The following is a 24,142-nucleotide window of genomic DNA, read 5'->3' as shown; positions in this document are numbered from 1 at the left end:
TTTACCTTTTCTTTATTTATATTTGATGATTTCAACAAAATGTGCTTAGCTCTAAAGAATACGTGTTTTGATTAGGCTTGAGTCGATACCGACTGGAATTTATTTACCGATATTTTCCCGGCATTTTGATATCTCACTTACGCCGAAAAAATGCTGTGAGAGACTCTCGAATAGTCTAATTATCCTAGAAGTTGTGCAAATATCGAAATTTATTATCATTTTGCACAAGTTTGGTTTAAATTCATGAAGAGTTTATTATTGTTTGTATGCATGAATGAATATGTATAATTAATTTAAGCATTTATGCGTTACTGCTTTTTTCAATAGCACGGTTAATTCTATTGAAAATATAGTATTGATGATCTTGTAAACATATTTGTTACAATCTTTCCTTTTATTTATAGGATTCCACTTCGTCAGCAGATCCAACCTGATTGGACGCTCATAATTTACAGTGAGCAGAAAAGGTAAGTACATTCTATATTTGTTCTGAATGTTTAATCTGAATCTTCCATACCAGTAGTACCAGGTCCGAAGAATGGATTTGAGTCGAGCATGTTTGAGCGTAACAAGATTACGGAAATCCGTATTCAGAATCGTAGCTAAGCTTCATTCAATTTTTCGTTCTTTGCGCATTTCATGTTAACAGAATAGTACTCTCACCCCTCCCTTTGACTTAGTTAAAACGTACTGTTTTGTCCGTATGTTGGTGGTAGCTGTGTGTGTTTCAGAAATAGCTACCAGTATCTACAGAACCTTGAACAGTCACGATGAGCTTCCGAAGAAAGGTGCAATGTTTAGAAATGGGACACATTTTATGTTCGGCAACTTTTATGTGACGTGGGGTACGGTTTGGGGACACTCAAAAATTGGTTCAACTTAAAAGTTATGTTGTGTCTTTCCCCCATAGTTATGTCTTTCAATGATAATTCGACGTAAGTTAAAAGCACATGTTGCAAATTTATTCCATTAATCTATTAAAATTTGATACCATTTATCGTCCGAATATGAGTCCACCAGGTGACGTCACCTCGTTCGTACTCTTTAATATCACGGTGGACCCACCTGTAGAAAATCTACCTTCTTCGAATGGAATCTGTCTTATCAACAAACCTTATCGACGTAGAGGCGAATAACATCCGAAATGAAGAGCAGACATCACTGATTGTTTTGTCTGGGAAGCAATTGAGGCAAACGTAGCTATTACATGCTAATTTGAACGATTTGCAAGTGCAACACTGTTCTATTATGGCCCATAAAGTTCTCTATCACTTCAGTTAACGATGACAGAACCTTCATTAGGTCACGAATAGTGTACATAAATTAGTGTTAGTAAATGCACTCTCGGGAAAGGAAATAACATCTTGTGTAACTCTAGACAGGTTCTTTCCAATGTCAAGGTCACAATTTGGCAATAAAACAAAATAGACTTAACGTTAGTCCAATACCCTACTCGAGCTTAGAAGTTGCTTTGTAGCCACACTGAGAGAAAATTGTGAATCGTGAACATGTCCTGACATCTTGGTAGCCTTACAGATTTAGTTTTTAATTCATATTTGACTTGGCGGATCTAACATGTGGGTAAGATAAAGAAAATTAATGAGCATAAACTTTATAACGTGGATGTATTATTTGTATTTTCTGCTTACCGTCAAAGGAATACATAATTTTTCATAACTATGTGCATATTATCTACAGGGTGTCCCAAAAATCTCCATACATAGGGAAAAACGACTTTACTCAGTTCTATTGCAGAATGTTCTCAATGTGGCAGCCATCAATAGACACAGATCAACGCGTTCGCGCAAGTTTTGTCGAACATGTAGCAAGATGTCTGGCGTCACATGATTGCAGGCGTTGACGATGCGAGCTTTCAGATAAAGCATATCCCTGATTTTCTCCTAGTAGACAATGGATTTCAAATGGCCCCACAAGTAAAAATTAAGGTGCGTGAGGTCCGGAGACCGGCGAGGATTATCTCAATGCGGTTTTCACGTGTCATTGTGACGTGCGGTGACGTCGACACTTGGGGTAGCAGTCAGTGGCGTGCTCAAGGGGGGGTTGGTGTGAGTCACACCCCTCCTCCCTTTAGGGCCAGTATTCCTACAAAAAAGAAGAATGTCAATAACAGGAAAATATTGCAAAATTATGAATGAGTACTAGAAAAAAGTACCCCCACCCACATTCGAAAATAAAAAACTATTTGATTTGACTCTAAGCCAGAGATCCTGGGTTCGAATCTCGGATTGGCCATTTGTGTTCTTTGTGTGTGTTCCTTCATCTATTTTGTTGTACCAAAGGTGGCGGAAAAGCGAAGTAAAATAAACCAAATTGAACAATCAATCAATGATTTGATTTCATTTTTGTTACTTAGCGTCGCTTTTTTGTCACATTTGGTTAATTGTGAAGATGATACGATGAAACTGATGAAGGGACGAGCACAGGGAACGCGCATGTCCGGGTCGGGGTTCGAACCCGGAATTCCTGGTGTCGTAGTGCGCTGTGATGACCACTCCCCCACGCTTGGTTGATTTGGTGACAGGTAACTAAACACAACACACTTTTTTGTAGTTTCCTCAATGATATTCATTTGACTTTTTGAGTTCTGAGATACATTTTTCATTCCAAATTATTTCATTATTCACTGCAACACATAGGACAAGAATGCGCACTCATCACGGGTTCGAATCCTGGCCTGGATTGTTCATATGAGGTCCCTTCACCAATTTCATCATAACATCACTCAATCCTCATTTTTGCGATAACCAAATGTGGAAGAAAAGCGAAGTAAAATAAACCAAACCAACAACAATATGAACACGCGTTCTCTTGCCCAAATAAATACATCCGTATTTATGACTATTAGAGACAAAGAGTAGTATATTTAAATAAAACACTACTAAAACGAGAGTCAGAGAGAGCCTAAGCACATATTTGTAATTTAATCATTATATATTCCATATTTAAAAAAGAAAAAAAAAGAAAGCATAACATTATTGTCTGCACATAACACGTTCCCATTTCATAAATAATAAAACTACATCCCATATTATACATACACACATATTGTACAACGTGTAAAAGGTTGTGTAAATACAGAGAACATAAGTACTGCAGAAAATTTTACCCTGTGTTCTTTAGAGGATTTACAAAAAAATTATGAGAAACCAATCCCCTATCTGTCATATAGGAGATAGACTGGGGGACCTGAAAGCCTGGGCTTTCAACCATTGTAGCGGGGGGGGGGTGAGGGGACAAGGGAGGTAGAGGTAGAAATCTTCCTTTTCCTTGGGCCGGCCGTTTCTACCTGGAAACTGGTCAGGCGGAAGAAGAGCGAGCTAGGGTATCCAGCCAGCTTTGCCCTCGGAGAACACCGATGGACGAGAAGCGCGTGGAAAAGAAGGTGTTGCATTAAAGCTGTGGTGGCTTTAACAAGACAATAAATATTGTGATTTGAATATAATTCGAGATGTGAGATTGATTGATCTATCTCTGCTAGACTAGCTACTCCTCAGTGCACGTCACTGCGTGTCAATGGCATTTCCCTGGTTCACCTGCAACAAAAGAAACATCAATTCGGGGTTTCCCTATATATGGAGACTTTTGGAACACTCTGTATATTTCCAAAACCTTATCTGTAAGAAGATTGGGTCTATAGTGTATTTTCGTGAGGCATTTGCTAATTTTAGTGAGGTGATCTCCATATTGGCAAAGGTTTAATCTAAATTTGATGAGCACGCTATATAAAATTGCAAACAACAAAATAGACTCTATGGGGTTAGTATCTGCATTACAATATCGTGTACCTCAAATGAGAACTAGACCGAAACCCGGGTTGTTTCATGTACCAACCATGTAAAGATATCTCCGATGTGGAAAATGGGTAAAAATTATAATGAAGTGGCAGTAAATGATCCGAGCGTTGATACAAACAATACGTCACTTCAATAATTCAAAATAGCCCTACTGGCTCAGTGGAAAAAGGAGTGAGAGGTTCATATATATATAGTAATTAGTGAAACAATTTATGTTATGCACAAATATATGTGATGCACAAAATGTATGTATGCCTCAATAGAACAATGTTCTGTGACATCATTTGTTTAATAAATAAATAAATAACAAGGTTATATTTTCCTAATTGTTCACGTGTTCGACGTTTTCGTTTTATAAATGAGGAAAGCAACAGCGTTGAAATTTAAAAGGATTTACGTTTCAGAAAAGGTTTTAACCCTTTCCAAAACGTCCCTTCTTGGCACACCACTGCAGTGGCATAAATTCATAAACCAGTTTTGTTTTATGAGTGAAAATACCTCTAGAAGTTGCTAAACTCTTCTGTCTTTAAAAAAAGGCAAACTGCCAATCATTTAAAGATCTTTGTGTCCGTTTTCCACCACTAGAATCAATAAGGCAGTAATGGGCGTATAACATATTCCCCGAAAGGTCCAAAACGCACTGAAATTCTTGAACAGTGGGATCCATGAGCATTACCGTGCAAATTGTCCATGACTATTTTCATTAATTTTTCTGTTACATCCTATGTGTTTTTAAGCTATGGATTTTTATGCTGGTGCAGAAGTTGTCAACAGCTTGTTTTGAGTTTTCTTTTAATTCTTGAAGCTCTTAATGAGTCTAACACGAACATGGTGATGGACAATTTGCAGGGTAATACTCATGGAATCCACTGTACATACCTTGACAGATAAAAACTCGTCAACATTACATAACGCAACGATACTTGAGAACAAGAATCCTATTAGAAAGTATTTCGGACAGGAAGCTTTTGTGGCAAATACCTGTTATTAATGTCCATATTTTTCACGGTTTTTGGCCTTAAGGTCGATCCCACATCCGCGCTCATGGGCAGTTCCCACAAGCGAGTATTTCTAGCTGACTCAGTCTGTTATTTGCAAATATATTAATGCATTTTTTTTAACATTTATTAAGAGAAGAATGTCATCCTGCATTTCTTCTCGCTGCTCTAGGTTAAGTTAAAACTGTCCTATACACATTTCACACAGAATCTTTCCAAGTAAAGAAGTCGATTAGTTATTGAAGAAGACTTTTGTGTCGGAAGGCGTTCGACTAAATCGCCAACGGAGAGATGGTGAATGCGAGATCACTACCAGGAAATCAAACATTCTTCAGAACTGCTTACCTATTAATTAAAGGGAAAATAATATATCCTCCTTTGATTCTTGTTTCATCTTGGTATGCAATTTTCCAATGAATTGCATCTTCTTTTTCTTCTCTGCTGGCATTTTCCTTGTATGCTTTCCTCCTACCATCATTAATTACGTTCTCGACCCTAGGTTAAAGAGTATTTAACGGAATGACACTTGGAGTTGCTAATCGTGGTAAAAAGGAAGGTTCGGGTTCTCGACATAAAAGTCTTGTAATACTCGGAAGACCTTGTTGGTGGAATTTGAGCCGTGGACCTTATGACATACCTATCCCCCAGTTAGGAAAAATTCTCACAAAGCATCTCCCAGCAGAGGTGTTCATCCTCCGGAGGGCGACCCTCGTGAGGGCAGACCTCCACCTCCGGAAGACTTGTGAGGGAGGTTGAGGGCGACTGCGATCTCGGAGGGTGAGGGAAGGTTGAATCAAAATGAACACCTCTGCTACCCACTAGGCATCTCACCACCAATTCCATGTTCACCATGTTGATGCATTGAAGCATCCCCAACCTTTCTCCGAACTGGACAAAGCCCCCTTTCAAGCTAGACATTTCTACTTCTAGCACTGGGGAGCAGGGTAAGATTTCATATTTTGCCCTTCAGTTACAAAAACCCACATTTTACCTTTTATTAAATTATTAGTATTTTTTTTATCATGAAATTGAAATTGAATCGAAAATACCTTGGCGTTGTTTTCAAGTTCAATATTGAAATAGAAAGTTTATTTGACTTGCTTCCTTTCCGTAAACATCTATCACTTTGTTGATCAACAATTCTTTGTCTTCTTGTACTGTTTCACGGTGTCTCATAGATCCCGCATGTGTTTTCACGCCACAATTTCACCATTCAAATTACATGAAGTTTTTTTCCCCTGATATCTCAGGAGGACAAGTGGCCCCCGGCCCCCTTGATCCCATTGTCCCAGTAAACATTTTGCATTAATTTTAAATTTAATACACGCGAGCCAGGAATTTGGAATAGTGTTCGAAAAAGTCTTCGAAAGTGTATTGATTGTTTAGTTGTAAAGCTAGACAAGAGATGAGTAATGCTAATTTATATACTTATAACAAATGTTTAATTTTAGTTATCTCGCCATGTCGAAAGTTTTCCACCATTTTAAAATATTTTTTTTCTGACTCCATCTCCACAAATATTTATTCTCGTATATTCTAGAATATGAAGTTCTATAGATCTATCATTCGATATTGTACTATTTTAAAGGGTCCCAGGTTCGATACCTGATAGAGCACAAGTGGTTCGGATCCGACTTTAAACTGTAGGTCCAGTCCCGATTAGCCTTATTGTGCATAAAGTGGATTAGCCTTTTCTTTTCTTTCGTATGAGGAAAACTACAAGCGCCTTCTTTATATTGGTACGATCATGGTATACCATTTCAGTAACATCTTACTGCAACGCATGGTCCAATCACAAATGCTTGCTGCTGTGCGCCCACCGGGGGTTCCCCTTCTGCAATTTCCTTCTGAACAACTCCACGTGGAGGAGCCGCACCTTGTGGCATACATTACTGCACCTGCCGCATTGGAGATGCGGTTACGCCTTTCGACAGACCCACAGAGTGAAAGTTTATTGGCGTGGTCCATCCAGATTCTATCCAATCATCTTTCAAGAGGTGGTTGACTTTTCCTCGTGCAAGAGGAAGCAGCACAATATTACTCCGAGTGCTAAACTTATATTTATCTGTGAAATACTTAAGTGGCATTCCTTCTCAGGTGGTCCTGAATCTCATTTTATAAAAATTAAATGCAATTCTGTAACTTTATTCTATCATATGAGTGAACAATCTAAAGTTGTAATTTGGATAAAAATTGAAGTATACATAATTAAGAGTAAATTTCTTATCTCCGGAAAACGGCTGAAATTTGCTAGTTCATTTAATTTCAATATTCGTACTTACGTATTCTGCATTGAGAAACATTGCTGAAGGTGGCATTTTGCTTAATTCACGGAAATAAGCTCTATTTGCGACATGTCGAGTAAGTTTCCTTCGTTCCTTTTTGCCTTCGGTAACACGCAAAATGGCGGTCACAGTTTAACTACCGTACTCGGCATGCAGTGTTTCCACCCCACTGCACCCAAAAATACCTACGTAGCCCCACAAACCATTGACGCATAGCCCCAGGAACCGTTCATACATAGCCCCACGAACCATTTCCGGTAAGGTTAGATTAGGTAGGGTCACGTTTAGGTTGCAATAGTTAAAAATAGGTTTAGAAAAAAATATGCGTAGCCCCACACACCATTCTCGCATAGCCCCACGAACCATTGACACATAGCCCCACAAACCATTTGCGGAAACGTACCTTCTTCAGTTACAAAAACACGTGTTTGGAAACACTGACCGGGATTACGTCATCACACACAGGCTACATCCGCCTGGAAGTAAATGGATGCAAGAGCTTTCGTGCATCGGTCACACATTTATATCGAGAAATAGATGATTTACCGGCAAAATTCAATGAACGATGCGAGAAAACACTTCTCCGAACTTTCACAACTATAAAGAAACTGCATTCGGTAAGTTATTTCTCCTGTAAATTTGAAGAAATCCGTTTTTCGGAGATAAGAAATTTACCTAATTAAGTTAGACTGTATACATATTGTTCGTTTATTTTAACTTTTTTCTATTTAGGTTTGTTTTTCTTATTGTGTTCCACCTGTGACACACGAAAACAATTAATTTCTTCTTTAAATGTTAAGTTCCCCCCTTTAACTCCACTAGGAAATTAAAAGGCCAATTGCCTTATTTCTTCGTCTTAAATAATTTATTTTTCATAATGTGAAAATTCACAGAAATTAAAATAAATTTCTTATTAAGTAAAGATGCCTTGTTTTATCTGTCCTACCCGAGACACAAAATTGTTCACTTATATCTATAAATCTCGGAAAGTATTCTAAGGGTACTTACGCTTGATCAACAGTGTTTTGTTTCATAATTCATTGCACAGAAATTGTAAGAAAGATGTTGTTTAACTTTACTTAAATAATAGTCACTTTAATATAAATTTGTAGTCTGTGCGTCCCATTCGTGACAATACAATACCTTTGGAATGTATTATTGGAACGTTTTAAACATATACCTCTATATTTCAACATTTTATCAAATAACACAGTTCTTTATTTTTTGCATTTTTTTACGATCAACGATGCCTCTTAAGTGTGTTTACAAATTTATCGTATATTTGCATTTGTTGCTTTCGTCATTTTTCTACCGTGGCAGTCTCGTGTCAAGTATCGACATAACATATTGAAAAAATGTAAAGAAAACTTAAAACAAACTAAAATATAAACATAAATAATATATAGCGAGACTTTTGAAATTAGACTTTTTAAGTAAACAAGTTATCATGACCATTTTTTCTCGTTCTCAGACATTTAGGTGGCGCTTAAGTCAATTCGTTGAAGAGCTGTTAGGATTTAAAATTCCAATTGCGGCCCTGAAAGGTCTATAAAGCTTTATGATATGAGTGTTGTAATCATCACTCATTAGCCAAACTTGGCAGGAAAGCGAGTTAAAGTAACAAGTTGTTTAATAAATTACGTAAAAGGGGTCCTGGGTTCGATTCCCGGTAGAGGCACATAGTGGTTCGGATCCCACTTTAAGCTGTAGGTCCAGTCCCGATTAGCCTTACTGTGCATAAAGTGGAGTAAAAACACCAAATCAGTCAGTCTGTCAATAAATTACGTAACATTTCCTTAAAACAGCAGAAATGTGGAACAAGGCTGCCCATAACGGTAGAAAAGGGGAGGAAGCGAGTGGGCGGGGCAAAACAGCGCGCGCTGCTGAAAACGGCTGGTAGGTGCAGCCGCGTCCCCCACCCCTCATTCACTCACTTCTCCCCTCACTCATTTATTGGTTGAGCACTCTCGTGTCACTACTTGCGCAGAGCACTTGTTTCCTTGTTGATTCGATTGGTGGCACATCGTGGTTCAGATCTCACTTTATTTAAACTGTAGGTCCAGTCCCGATTAGCATAAAGTGGACTTGAAGCAAACTCTCAAACAAACAAACAAATGAATTGACATTCTCTCGTCATATTTTGATCTGTGCAGTTTGGCAATGCATTCGAGTTAAAACTTCTAAAAATATATTCTACGCACAGTGGTGCCAGAACGTTGTCACATGAAGTGCAGCAAATACTGCTTCAAATGGTCTGTGGCCACATTTACACCAAGGACGATGACTTAAAAGAAAATTAGAGCTTTTGTAAGTACTAAGGCAGGAAACATCAAAAACCTTGGTGGACCTTTGTTGGAGCAGCTTTTCTATAGATTTGCTTCATTCGCAGAACATCTTGAACCAGCTTCCTCATGAAGCAATTCAGTGAACTCCTTTTTTGTCAACTCTTTTCTCCGCTTATCGACAGGTGGCGCGCGTTGCGTCAGTGCTGCCATGCCATGACCTTAAACATGGCCGCCCTCGAGGTAATATTTCGCCGTGTGTCGCAAGAGGATTTTCCAGGCATGGACTTTTATAATCCAGAAGTTTACCTTTGTGTGCTCTGGCAATATTGATAACCTGCCTACGTCGTAAAATTAATCACAATAGTTCATCCCCTGCGAGATTTTTTTTTACGTACGTTCCCATAGGCATCTGCTACGGAAAATTATGAGTGAGGCAAAATCAAGCCAAGATATTTTTATTATTGTTATTATATTTACAACAAGAATTTTATTATACCCGGAAATACAATAATAATAATAATAACAGCAATGTTTATTCTTCAATACAAAGTATTAATTTTTAGAGAAATTGCATGGACAAATTATTATGCACAACTTGTTTTCGAAAGCAACAATTTGATACATCATTGTTGACATATTATTAATAAGTGTTTGTACTTATATTGGGTTCTCACCACACCTGTTCACTGTACCTTATGGACCGTTCTGTATGTACTCCACTTCGGGTCTGTGGAACAAATACTGAATGAGAAAAATTAATATCACAGACTAGTACCAGACCGATACTTAATGTGGGAGCCGAGAGCATTTAATCTGCTACGTTTTCTTTCATTTTATGGTATAGTTACCTTGTTTCCGACAGATGCATTCTATTTTTCAGAGTCCATCGCCAGGGGCGGATTAAGGGCGGGTGACTACCCGAGGCGTCGCCCTCGTGGGGATCCCACTTGAGTAGCGCCAAGACCTTAGTTCCGATTACATTAGCATGGATTTTTGTATCTTTGTTTATTTTTAAGTCCATTGTATGTACAGAAAGGCTAATAGGGACTGGACCTACAGTTTAAAGTGGGATCCGAACCACTATGTGCCTCCACTGGTTGCGTGGCTATATGCTTTGAGAAGAGCTAGATTTATTATTCATAAGAATTAATTGAAGTATCTGCTGCATAACGTAACAAGTACATTGAAAAATCGTGTCGCAATTTAATGTCGTAATTATGTAGGTATTAAATACACCACACACCAAGGACATATTTAGGGGGGTCCAAGGGGTCCGGACCCCCCCCCCCCTCACGAAGATTTATCAAGTACTAAAATTAAATAAGGAAAAATATATTCGATTAGCCGTTGTTGTATAATTTCCTCTGAACTTATTGGAAGACAAGGATTATATTGGGATCATAGGGCTTTGAGGGACACGAAGGATGTATTTAGGGGGTCCGGACCCCCCGCCCCACACACACACACCCGAAAGACTTATTAAGTACGGAAATTAAATAATGAAAATATACTAGTTTAGCATTTGTTGCATACTTGTTGGAAGACAAGGATTATATTGGGATCATACGGCTTTGAAGGACAGGACCTTCCAGAAAGACTTACCAAGTACTAAAATTAAGTAATGAAAATATTAGCATTTGTTGCATAATCGATGGTTATTAATTTCCTCTGATTTTTTTTTTAATCAGAAACTTACTTTTATCCAACTACATTTGACATCATTTTTGTTATTTGATAAATATTCAATTATTCATCTATTTGACATTAACTTCATTGCCAGAGCACTTGTTTTTATATAAATTATTTCGATCTTAACTAAAGGTAAGCTACGTAATGAATACCTAATCGTGTAATAATAATATAATATTAATTTATGTATTGTAATTGGTATTAATTTGATTTCATATAATTATTTTAATTTAAACATTATTATAATTATTATTATTCCTGAGACACTTAGTTCGGACCCCCCCCCCCCCCCGACGAAACATATTTCTAGATACGTGCCTGCCACACACGTACAATAAAAGTATTCTCTTAACACTTGAAGTATTTTTAAAATAAGGCTATTAATTTTCGTCATTAAAACTGTAAATGTATAACATGGCCATGTTTTATATTGGTGGAAGGTGGAAAGTATTTAAGAAGACCAGGATAGAAAAATGGGAGGCGGCAGGGTGGACATTAAGGGATGCCGTGGTGAAAATTATCTTGAGCTGCCTGTGGCTTCCGTGTTTCCTCTTCTTCTTCTTCCCCATATGTAAGACACGTGAATTCATTTTTAATCCTCTTTTCCCGTCTGATACTGAATGCGTATGCTCAAGGTCATATCAACTTGGCAAAGATCAAGGTCGGGGTCGGATATATTTTTGTGTTCGGGAATTTTTCGGGTCACGTACATTGGGGAACCACGTACTTTTGCAAAAACTATAGTTTGGAGGACTTCTCTTTTTAAAAATAAGGCTTTTTGTAGTTGCTAAGCTAAAGTATGTGAGGAATTTACTGCATAAACCTGCTAAAATTATATTATTTAGTTGCAAATGTCCCGTTATAGTGTTCTACAGGGTGTACCAAAGTCCCATGACCCCCCCCCCCCCTTTGAATTGTACACAAACCTCCAAAATGTTATTTTAACAGCATGCGTATGATGAGAGGATGGTATACCATTAAATCAGACCAATCACCACCATTTACTCCAATGGATCTGTGTGCACACCGCCATTTTCATGGCACAGTATTATTCGCCTCCAGGTGCGATGTGAAATCCACCGTAACATAAGATGTCAGATCTGGATTTCAGGTGGCCATTATAAGAGAATACCTCAATGTTGTGTTCAGAGACAAATTGATTGGTCGAGGATCGTCAAATTTCCCGGCACCTCTAAAATGGCCACCCCAAAGTCCAAATCTGACATCTTGTGATAATGCTCTATGGGGACACATCAAACAGAAAGTCACTCATAATCGTTATCAGACAACTGGTGAACTTCAAGAAGCTGTTCCCAGTGCGTTTACTTCCCTCACGCCAGACATGTTACGGAGGATTTCACATTGCACCTGGAGGCGAATAATACTGTGCCATGAAAATGGCGGTTTGCACACAGATCCTCTGGAGTAAATGGTGGTCATTGGTCTGATTTAATGGTATAGCATCCTCTCATCATACGCATGCTGTTAAAATAACATTTTGGAGGTTTGTATACAATTCAAAGGGGGGGGGGGGTAATGGGACTTTTGGTACACCCTGTATATTTTAATTACAAATTTTATAAACAGGATGATATTATGTTCAATAAAGTCCAAAAGGAATATAACGCTTCAAGCTACAGTGTACAAACGTGTCGCAGTTACATACAGGAACTTCAGTGAAAAGTTAATTTTATACCTAACAACAATAAGACGGGGAATTTTTAAGAAGTATTTTATAATATAATTAATGCAAGAACACAGAGCAAAGGTGAAATTGAAGGAAGGTATACAACATAAGAAGCTAAATTTTTAAATATGTTCTAATTGCTTCAGAAACTAAATGAATGTAATGAAAGGTTTAATCTATATCAAGATCGTTACGAGAAGCAGAGGTGTGTAAGTTACAAATTTTCCTCATATAGTTCTTGCGTATTTACAGGATTGGAAATACATCATTTCTATACCTTAACATAAAGTTTATAACGTCGTGAAGGTTAACTGCGAGAGAACAGAAGGCTCTTATTTTCCCACTAACAAATTCGAAAGTAAAATGAAATGATATATATATTAGTCTTTTATACCCACTCTTGGTTCAGAATATAACAGAAAATCAAATAAGGATCCCAAACTTCGTGTCTGTTATGTGTAGTCAGTGCGAGGAAGTGACTAGAGACATCTACCGAATAGTTCGAAAGGAAGCAGTTACGTACGGTAACAAATATTTTCTTTTTAAATGTGTTTTTAGTGAAAAATAGTTACAATGTATGTGTCTATTTCCATATATAGGCTAAACTAATGTTGCCAATTGTTTTTAAAAGCATTACTGAATATTAATATAATGAAGTGATTTTGATTCGGATTAACTGATTGCACTGCCATCTGACGGGGTATTCCCATTGTTCGCTACCTCTTTGTGCTCACGCGTCTAGCTGGTTAGAAAGTTCAACAGCTAGTCGTCTACTTTAATGTATTTATGTCTACGACGTTTATACTAGGGATGGCCAGATCCGGATCCTGGCGGATCCGAAATCCGGATCCGGTTGGTTCCGGATCCTAAAATTTTTCGGATCCGGATCCGGATCCGGTACTTTCGGATCCGGATCCAAAACTTTCGGATCCGGATCCAGAACTTTTGGATCCGGATCCACAACTTTCGGATCCGGATCCGTTTTGCCATCCCACATGCGCTTCTTAGGAAAGTAAGAATGTGCTTATAACATATTGTTACCTGCTAATATACATATATATATATAATATACATACATACACACATATATATAGTGTGTGTACGCGCGTGCGCGATTTGTAATTAATTAATACACTTACAAGGGAGGCCTAAGTCTCCCCTCCGATTTCCATGAAACTTGGCAGGTGTATAGAGCCCCCCCCCCCCCTCAAATGTCAAGATGAGGAGAAATTGAAGTGGGGATCTGACCCCGAAACCACGTAAATATGGCATAGGAAGAAACAGGGGGCATAGGGCCTCTCTATACACCTGTCAAATTCCATGGAAATCGGGAGGGGGGGGGGACACAGGGGTCAGATGATCCACACGTCAATTTGTACTCATCTTGATATTTGAGGCTGGTTTTGCCCCCTAAAACAGTTTTTTTAGCCGAAACAAAAAAAAAAACACGTATTTCTTACTTTGGGCCCCTCTATACACCTAACACGTTTCATGGAAATCGGAAGGGAACACAGCGGTCAGATCCCCACTTCAATTTGTCCTCATCTTGACATTTCAGGGGAGGTTGCCCCCTAGAACAGATTTTTAGCCCAAACAAAAAAAAACACGTATTTCTTCATTTGGGTCCGTTTATACACACACCTGCCAAGTTTCATGGAAATCGGAGGGGGACACAGGGGTCAGATCCGCACTTCAATTTGTCCTCATCTTGACAACTTAGTGAGTTTTGCCCTGTAAACCCGTTTTTTAGCTGAAACAAAAAAAAAACACGTATTTCTTCCATGGGCCCCACTATACACCTGCCAAGTTTCATGGAAATCGGAGGGGGACACATAGGTCAAATGCACACTTAAATTTGTCCTCATATTGACATTTGAGGGGGGGTTGCCCCCTAAAACAGTTTTTTAGCCGAAAAAAACAACAACACGTATTTCTTCATTTGGGCCCGTTTATACACACACCTGCCAAGTTTCATGGAAATCGGAGGGGGACACAGGGGTCAGATCCTCACTTCAATTTGTCCTAATCTTGACATTTGAGGGGGTTTTGCCCCCTAAAACAGTTTTTTAGCTGAAACAAAAAAAAACCGTATTTCTTCCTTTGGGCCCCACTATACGCCTGCCAAGTTTCATGGAAATCGGAGGGGGACACTTAGATAACCTCCCTTGTTAGTCTTACACTTTGTAATTATATAACACTGCATATATTATAATGTTTTATTTTAATTTGTAAAACTGTAAGTGTAGAACAATTGTATAATTTTTTTATAACATTTCTATTTTGTTATATGTGTTAAAGGTTTCATTCTGGAATGGAATGTCTCACATTTATGCGTGTTTCCATTTCCAATTCATTCGAATGAATACATATTCGTTTCAATGGCATTTACAAAATCACCTCTGACATTTTATGTTAAACAAGTAAGATTATTTTTGTGCACGTGTGTGTCAGCCGATGCGTAGCAAAGTGTTTTAGGAACAACACTTGAAAAAAATTCTTGTAGGACTAACTAATGAAACATTTCTGTGTGATCGAAGATCATAATACCGTTTAAGGTGTGGTAATATTATAATGGGATTGATATACGAAACTCTCGGATCCGGATCCAAAAAATCCGAAATTTTCGGACCCGGACCCGGATCCGAAACTTTCAGACCCGGATCCGGATCCAGATCCGGAACTCTCAGATCCGGATCCAGATCCGGAACTTTCGGATCCGGATCCAGATCCGGAACTTTCGGATCCGGATCCGAAACTTTCAGACCCGGATCCGAAACTTTCAGACCCGGATCCGGATCCAGATCCGTAACTTTTGGATCCGGATCCGGATCCGGATCCGAATGGATCCGGATTTTTCGGATCCGGATCCGTTTGGCCATCCCTAGTTTATACTTCGTTCTTGAGTGGTGTACACTCGCGTGGTATGTGTTAACCAATCAAATTAAAGTCGAAAGCAGCAGGCAGGCATTTAGTTGAATCTTCTTAGCGTCCATTTCGTTGAACACAATTTCCTTGCACCAGCCTAACACGGGATACACCTGCACTGCACTACACCCAGTGTCAAGAAGTGCAGCAAACTCGGGCTAATGTTACTTTTGGTACGGCCAAAAGCATCGAATTTTCCATCCATTATTCATAGTGTGAGTTGCGTCATCGTTAACAGCAAGCCTAAAGAATGGTAAAATTTTCGATTAGGCTGGAATGCTGAAACAACTTACGAAATATTACATCATAAAGACTTTGTACTCTGTTTGCTATCTGTTGTTGTTTCTTGCGACCAGAAATTGTTTATGACATTCCGAGTGCCAGCAGGATACAAGAGTTTATCTTCCCCTGGCGAACGTCGGTGACTGGACAGCAACAAAGTTATTTCCTCCGGTTATGCAGTGGTGTGCCTAGGATTTTCGGAAAGGGTGGGGGTGGGGGGGCGTACGTGCACAGTGGGATCCATTAGTATTACCGTACAAATTGTCCATGACTATTTTCATTAATTTTTCTCTTACATCGTAAATGTTTTTAAGCGATGGATTTTTATGTATGCTGGTGCACAAGTTGTAAACAGCTTGTTTTGAGTTTTCTTTTAATTCTTGAAGCTCTTACTGGGTCTGATAAAGTGCACGAACATGGTGATGGACAATTTGCACGGTGGATACTCATGGATCCCACGTACCTATTTTAATCTAACCATACTAAAGAAATTCTCAAAGCTAACTTCCACCAAATAAGTAAGCAGTTATAAAGCAGTTGGATGAAATTAGGAAGATTACTTTGTTTTTTTATTTCGAATCATACATTTAATGTGGCTATTATACACTGAATAATATGGTTGATGAGAAAATATTAGTTTGCTTTGTCAATTATCAACATGGTTAAACGTGATTGGCTGGCAGGTTACAGTGAGAACGCTACGTAACAACAACAGTAGTTTGGAACTATTCGGTAGGTGGCTCTAGTCAACGTCTCATACCCACAGCGAAAATACTGCGAGGGTTTTAAGTTCTTTTCATTCCTGCCTGCATTACCTCAAAGGCTGCATGTGAAGGAAGGACTGAAGAAGTGCTCTCATTGCATAACCGTTGATCAGCTGCCGAACTCAACATCATTCTGGGTCAATGTCGCTATTTGACGCAGTCAAGGCCACTCAGTGGGCGTAACGCCTTGCCTGAGGAAGATCACAGCTGACCACCAGCTACTGGAAATTAAGTGTGCATTCACTGAACCCCAACAAATGTTCCAATCAGTGACGGTCTCAAAACTTTTCCTAAGGGGTGAGTATATTGCCGTAAAGCGAGACCAATGACTTCTTTCCTTAATAAAAAGAACGATGATGCATGAAAAAATTGTAACATGTATTATTTATTTACTGCTAAAAAGCAACTTGTCTGTCTTCCTTATGAAATTTCTGGACATGTCACTGCCAAGGACGTATTTGGCGGGTGTCCAGGGGGTACATACCTCACCGAAAAACTTACCAACTACTAAAATTAATTAATGAAATTATACTTTTTTTATAATTTGTTGTGTAAAGAAGAGTTATTTATTTCCCCTTAACTTACTGGAAGGCAGATATTATATTGGGATCATACGGCTTTGAATGACAGTACCAAAGAAGATTTATGAACACTACTACTTATAATAATATGCACAAAATATTAATCAGGAACTTTACTTTTCGTCAACGGGATCTCGCATCCTTTTTGTTATCTAATAATTCAATTCTTTATCTTTTTTTACATTAATTTTCTTGCCAGAACAGTTGTTTTCACACAAATTTTGGCGATCTTAACTACACGTAATGTAAGCTGTTATATCTCTATTCTCATACCGTCTTTTAACGTATGTATTCATGTAATAATGATAATAATATAATATCAATGAATTTACATATTATCATCAATAGACATTCATTTATATTTAACATATTAATTTAAACATTATTATTATTATTATTATTATTTCTGAAACATGGTTCGGACATGCCTCCCAAATATGTTTCTAGATAAGTGCCTCGTCTCTATGAGGTATGGCCGAAAAAAGAACACTGGGTTGAGTGAACAATAGCGAAGCGTAGAGTTGGCGTAAAAGAATGCCTTCGGTAATGACGTAAGTGCTATCACAACTAATTTCTTATGTGCAGCATTGCAAACTACCTAGGATCGAATATATTTAAACTCTACACAAGTATGTTGTTAAATAGGGTTCTTAAGAAAAGCCCTCCAGCCCTTTACCCATGTATTCGTTAAATATAGCAACAATAAACGTCTAGTCAGATATAAAACAATCTTAATAATTGCGGTTTTAAAAAAAAAGTTGTTACTGAATACTATCAAGTTATTACTAAGAGGCGTTTAATCGATTGATCTGCCACCTGGCGGAGAGTTCCAAATGAGAATCTTCTGTGCAGCCAATGTTTTCTAGTTTTCTCTCTGTGTTAATCCATGTTGCTGTCGTTGTTTTCTTTCAAAAGCAATGTTAGTATCAAATGAATAACAGCCAATAAAATAAACATCTGTTCGGCGAGCAGTGGCGGATTACCACATACAAATGATAAGTGGTTTGTCTTGACTCAATGGAGATGTCCACTACGACATGAAATATGTTTTATATTCATTCATTTTACTGATAATGGAATGTGATTGGGTTTGTGTTTTAGAGCGTCGCTTTTCTGCCACTATTTCTAATCGTGACGAGGATAATGGTACAGAAATTAGATGTGCAAAATATCTCGGCTGTATTTGTTCTCGTTGTTGAGAAATACGACTTCAAACGTTGCTGAAATTCACGTTCTACGTCACTGAAGTAGGAACGTCCTCTGATTGACCTGACGTCACGGGTCACTTTCTGCTCGCTCCATAAACATAGCATAGGGCGTGATAACTACAGCAAAAACTTGTTAATTACAGCGTAAAATACAGGTATCTTCCTTGAAGTGCAAAAACGTGTGATTAATTTCTTGTAAATATATTATGTTCCAAAAGCAGAAGCATTTACAGCAATTAATCATCTCGGTAGAGAGTTCTTGATTACATTACTACTGGAAGCAGTCAATGGCTGAACAAACACGTGACTAGCATTGCTTATTGTCAGTATATAGGTTCTCACCGGAAAGAATATGTTGTTACGAGAACGATAGTTACATATGCACTTTCTGGAATTACAACTGTTTTAATTTTTAACATTTTGTTCACAAATTTTAAAATCACAATACCTTTAGAACACTCAGGTTTACACGTCAATTTCCTCAATATAAGTGGTGATGTGGCAAAAAGTACAAAAGTCTTAATATATCCTGTACAATGTGCAATATGTGTATTTTTCCTACTTTTGCGCCGCTTTTCTGTCACTTCGGCTAATCGCAACGATGAGAACAAGTTAATTTAGTATTTATCTTGTCTTGCGTCGGTTTCCTTCCCTTTTGGCTAATCCGACAATGAGGGTGAATGATGATAAGTAGTGTTCGAAGAGAAAGCGGGTGCAGAGGAACACTGTAGCCAATTTTAGAAGCAATATTTTTGGTATGGCTTTATAAGAACACGCATGCATGCAAGACCCGTTTCATTTATCTTGCACGTGGACTGCAAAGACATTTAATAGAAGAATGATCGCTTTCACTCCCACCGTTTCACTTCCGTTAATTCATATATAAATCTGTACCGATTGTAAAAGTACCACACACGTTGTGTCTCTGAAGACCCCAAAGCAAATCGAACTTTGGAAGAGTATACGACATAGCAGCCACAGACCAGTGACGTAACAACATGGCGAATCGTGTTTTGAGCGCACACTGTCCTCGCAACTTTGGAAGTAAATAAATTTTACTGGAAATGTTCGTTATACTGACATTGAATGTAGCATTCAGAAACAACTAACATTTATTTGTTTTGGTTGATTGATTTAGTTTTACTTCGCGTTTTGTGCCTCTTGGCTAATTTGCGAAGATGGGGATGAGTGATGAAATTGATGAATGGACATTCACAAACAACCAAGCCCGAGCGGGATTCGAACCCGGACCCTTGGAGTCGCAGCGCGATGTGCTAACCACTCGGCCACAGGGTCCGGCTTATTTGTTTTGAGGACTTACGTCTGGAATTGGGGCAATCGTGCCTATAAACCAGCTAACAGACTTTTTCTTCGTATTAGAAAGAAATTGGGTTAGTTATTGCTAAATAGACGTTTTGAAACTCTATTGCTAGGCACAGCTTTCATAATTGTTATTTGATGCGTGTCCACCAAACACGTGCAGATGACAAAAAAAAAAAGAATCCAATTGTAGAAAAAATAAACTTCCGTATTAGCAGATATCTTGAAATCTTCACAGTTAGACCTACTTGACGAGGTTTTGCATAACATACCTTCACAGAAACGTCTGGAAGACAACCGGATCGAACCGGTCTGCACCAGACAAGTAACAGTAAAAATGCTCCCTCGTTCTGTTCTAACAGAAAAGTTGAAAGAAAGGCGTTGTGGCAGCTTTGCGATCGCTGACGCCCTCTGGGTATCGAGAGAAAGATGGGAGATATCGAATTCGATTGACGGAAATATACTATCCGTATCCATGGGCATCGGGACGGTGACAATTGGTTTTGTTCATTTAAAGTTACAAAAACCAGAAAGCTTGTTATCTTTATTATTATTAATAACAGAAGTAATTTCCCCATAATTAGTATTCCAACAGAATAACGAAATCAGAAAATGCATTACATCAAAAAATTGAGCATAAAATGCAAGAACTAGATCAACAGAACTTCATGCTTTAATATTGTACAGTGGGATCCATGAGTATTACCGTGCAAATTGTCCATCACCATATTCGTGCACTTTATTTGACCCAATAACTCAAAACAAGCTGTTGACAACTTCTGCACCAGCATGCTTAAAAATCCATTGCTTAAAAACACATAGGATGTAAGAGAAACATTAATGAAAAAAGTCATGGACAATTTGAACGGCAATACTCATGGATCCCACTGTACCATTTAACCTAAAGAATAAATGGTTCCACAGTTTTCAAAATTCCAAAATATAGAGTGATACATCGAACAACATAAAGTTTATGACTAAAATTTCCCCCTAACTTTTAAAGTTTTTCTTGAACGAGGTGCGTAAAAGTTAATAACTATGCATTTCAGTACACTAACACTATGAAACGTTTTAAAAAATCAATGAAAGGCAGGTGTGGTAGATATTTACTAAACTGGTGGATCGAGTAGAAAAATGTCCCTATTTTTATAACAATGCATTTGAAATAAAATTGGTTCATTTTTATTTGAGCTACTTCCCCCATCTCGTGTTTCCAACCAACTACCAAAGGAATTCCCATATATATATATATATATATATATATATATATATATATATATATATATATATATATATATATATATATATATATATATATATATATATATATATATATATATATATATATATATTACTTGCTCTATTATATGTTTAACTTCTGGATTCATTAGCTCCAGACTTTAGACAAAAGCAAATTCAAACATTCTCTTAATTGCTCTGGGAGACATTGCAATATCCACGCAATTTTTACAAACTCCGAACATTTTCGAAAAATGATTCATTGCTGACGCAAAGCTCCGGTAGGACCTTAAGCAATATTACTTTAGGGACACAGAGATCGTTTTGATGGCATGCAAAGATAGCAAGAGAAAGTTTTCTGTTATTGCAACGATTAACTGCCGGGTTTCGGTGTTCACCGGTAAATGGTTAATTCGGTCTCGGCCTTTTCCACCTGCAGCACTTTCTCGTGGGCAATTTGCAACATCTTTGTTTCCGTAAGACTAGATTCAAAGTGGAATTTATACGGGTGGATCCGTCCGAAATATTGAACGAGCATGATTGGATGACATCACACGGAAGACCTTGATTTTCTTAACAATAGTCGTAGACTTGTAGATGAGGTTTATGGTACAAAAGCATAAAAAAACTACAGAATTGAAAGTACCCATAGAATGATGATGTCCCCAGATAACAAGCTAGATCATTTGTGAATTTCATTCGCCCGTATTTTCAACATTGTCTGGACTACATTGGCCAGTAGTTTGAACACATGCTCAACTAAAAACTAGTTCTACATTTGACTTCTTCAATTCAGATCATACAACTTGGATATACCTTTACAGGCGGTACCTTTTATAGTTATTGAAAGTGTGTATACATTGTTTGGGACACCCTGTATTATTCCTCACAATATCAAATGCTACGCGTGTTCGCTGAATATCCCAGATAGATCCACCTTGCAGAAATTACATCACGGTAGTGATAAGTTTAAAATGCAAACATTCATTAATATCGTATTAAAAATTATGCATACACTTTTTGAACTTCAATTAAAAATTAACCACGAGACCTACATAGAAACGAGTTATATCAAAATTTAAAATAATTACTTGAAGGCAACAGCTGTTCGCTGTATATGTATGCATGCAGTCACACTCTCACGGTAATGACGTTCTGTGTGCTCGAATTTCATCAAAATCAAAAATCAAAAACTTAATATGCTGACCAAGGCCCAAATTTATTTTATTTTAAAACATAAAATGTTTTGAAATAAAATAAATTTCTGTCTTGGGCAGCATATTGCGTTTTTAGTTATCATGTAAACAAGGCTTAAGGGTGTTATCAAAATCAATCACTTACCATCGCCGCAGTAAATTCAAGAAATATCTGCCATTCGACAATCCCATTCGCACGTGGTGCAGTAGGATCCATGAGTATTACCGAGTATTACCGTGCAAATTGTCCATCACCATGTTCGTGCACTTTATTTGACAAAATAAGAGCTTCAAGAATGAAAAGAAAACTCAGAATAAGCGGTTGACAACTTCTGCACGAGACAAGCATACATAAAAATCCATCGCTAAAAAACAGAAGCTTATTTTCCTGGCCACCTGGTTCTCCAGACCTAACCCCAAGTATGTTTTTCCTAAGAGACTATATCAACGATCTAGTTTTTATTCCTTCTCTTCCTGTACGTACTTCGAAACTGAATGTACGAAACAGAAGTGCCATTGAAACCAAACAAAATCGATTATCGTGTAGAAATGGGCAGAAAAGTTGACTTGGAGAGATTTCGTGTCCAGTAAGACGAATGTATGTTTCTGTCTCAAAGTGCACCGCATGTGACAATTTTTAAGAAAGAACACTCTTTAATAAACTTGTATTTTGCTTATTTAAAATTAAATTTACATTAGTGATGAAAAACTCATTTTAACTTTATTCAGTAAAAAAAAGTATTAATTTTAGTTCTTGTAATTTTTTTCTGGGGATCCGGACCCCCTTAACCCACTCTAAATACGCCATTGCCCTGAACCATGTAAGCTGGAAGAGAGTTGGAAAGACCATGATCTGAAATGTATCACTGCATATACAAGCGTCTCATTTCCCTTGACACGCAAAGGTTTTTGTGCTTTTCACGGACAAGAGATGTTTCATGTGTCTTAATGGCAGTTCTCACCACTTTTCTTCGTTACGTAGAATGGACAGTGCTTCACATCCGCAGTCAAAACATCTGGTTAAACAACCTGTACAGGAAGGCGCTTACGATAGTCGTTGGGTGGAGCCATCTACAGCACGGGAGCTGCAACAAGGGGAGAGAAGGTCGCGGTCTGAAATGGATCTTCGAAGCGAAAAAAAAGTTGACACGTGCATATAATCTATTTTGCCTTGGCATGCAACTTTTAACACATTTCTCTTGCATTTCGCTGCCAGGCAGGAATATTTTTTCGCATGCTTTATCAGCTTCTTGTATTCAGAGATACTCGTGGTAGCCGCTGGCCACTGTTTTGCATCTACGCAAACCGCGACCTTTTAGCAATTAACCTGAGGGGAGGGGGTATGGACCTTTCCTGTCAGAGCGTTTCGTAAAGAAATCACACAAACCATTTGCACGAAGAAGGGCGACCTGCCAATCTGGCCTTCCACTTCAAGTGTTAATAGAGCCAGCTTCTCAAGGCGAAGACGTCATGTGGGTTGTTGCTGTTATGACGTCACGGGTTGGACATGAACGTGAATTATGGTAATGCTATTTTTTTCCTATTTATTTTCGATAAGGAAAGAAGGAATATCGGAACATATGGTGTTACAGTTGCCTGCCTTGAAAGGATCTAGCGAATCTCATTTCGCTCTCGGATAAACCCTTGTCAATGATTTAACTGTGCAAGGATTATATACAAGTAATCTGCACATTGATTTTTGAATTATTCGGAACATGAGATACCATGATTCTTTATTAGTAATCTGTGCTCAATTTTCTACCTTTTCGTGGATCTTATGAATGAGGTAATGGATGTAGGGTTATAAGAGTCTCGATTTTTATATAACAATAACACATTAAATATGAGCCTAAATGTGTAGGAAATAT

At 38.0% G+C, this 24,142-nt stretch overlaps 1 protein-coding gene across 2 annotated transcripts in view; it reads left to right on the top strand.

Moving 5' to 3' along the window:
- LOC145977955 (sodium-independent sulfate anion transporter-like) overlaps window positions 1-24,142 on the top strand; it is a 239,366-nt gene that overhangs the window by 56,622 nt on the left and 158,602 nt on the right. For both annotated transcript variants that reach the window (XM_083110299.1, XM_083110300.1), the window contains exon 2: window positions 405-467. The gene's annotated coding sequence lies outside the window, so the exon portion shown is untranslated. The remainder of the gene's footprint in view (window positions 1-404; window positions 468-24,142) is intronic.

This window comes from Lepisma saccharinum, chromosome 24 (genome assembly GCF_977018435.1).
Source record: "Lepisma saccharinum chromosome 24, izLepSacc3.1, whole genome shotgun sequence".
Lineage (NCBI taxonomy): Eukaryota > Metazoa > Arthropoda > Insecta > Zygentoma > Lepismatidae > Lepisma > Lepisma saccharinum.
This window is presented reverse-complemented; position numbering and strand designations above follow the sequence as displayed.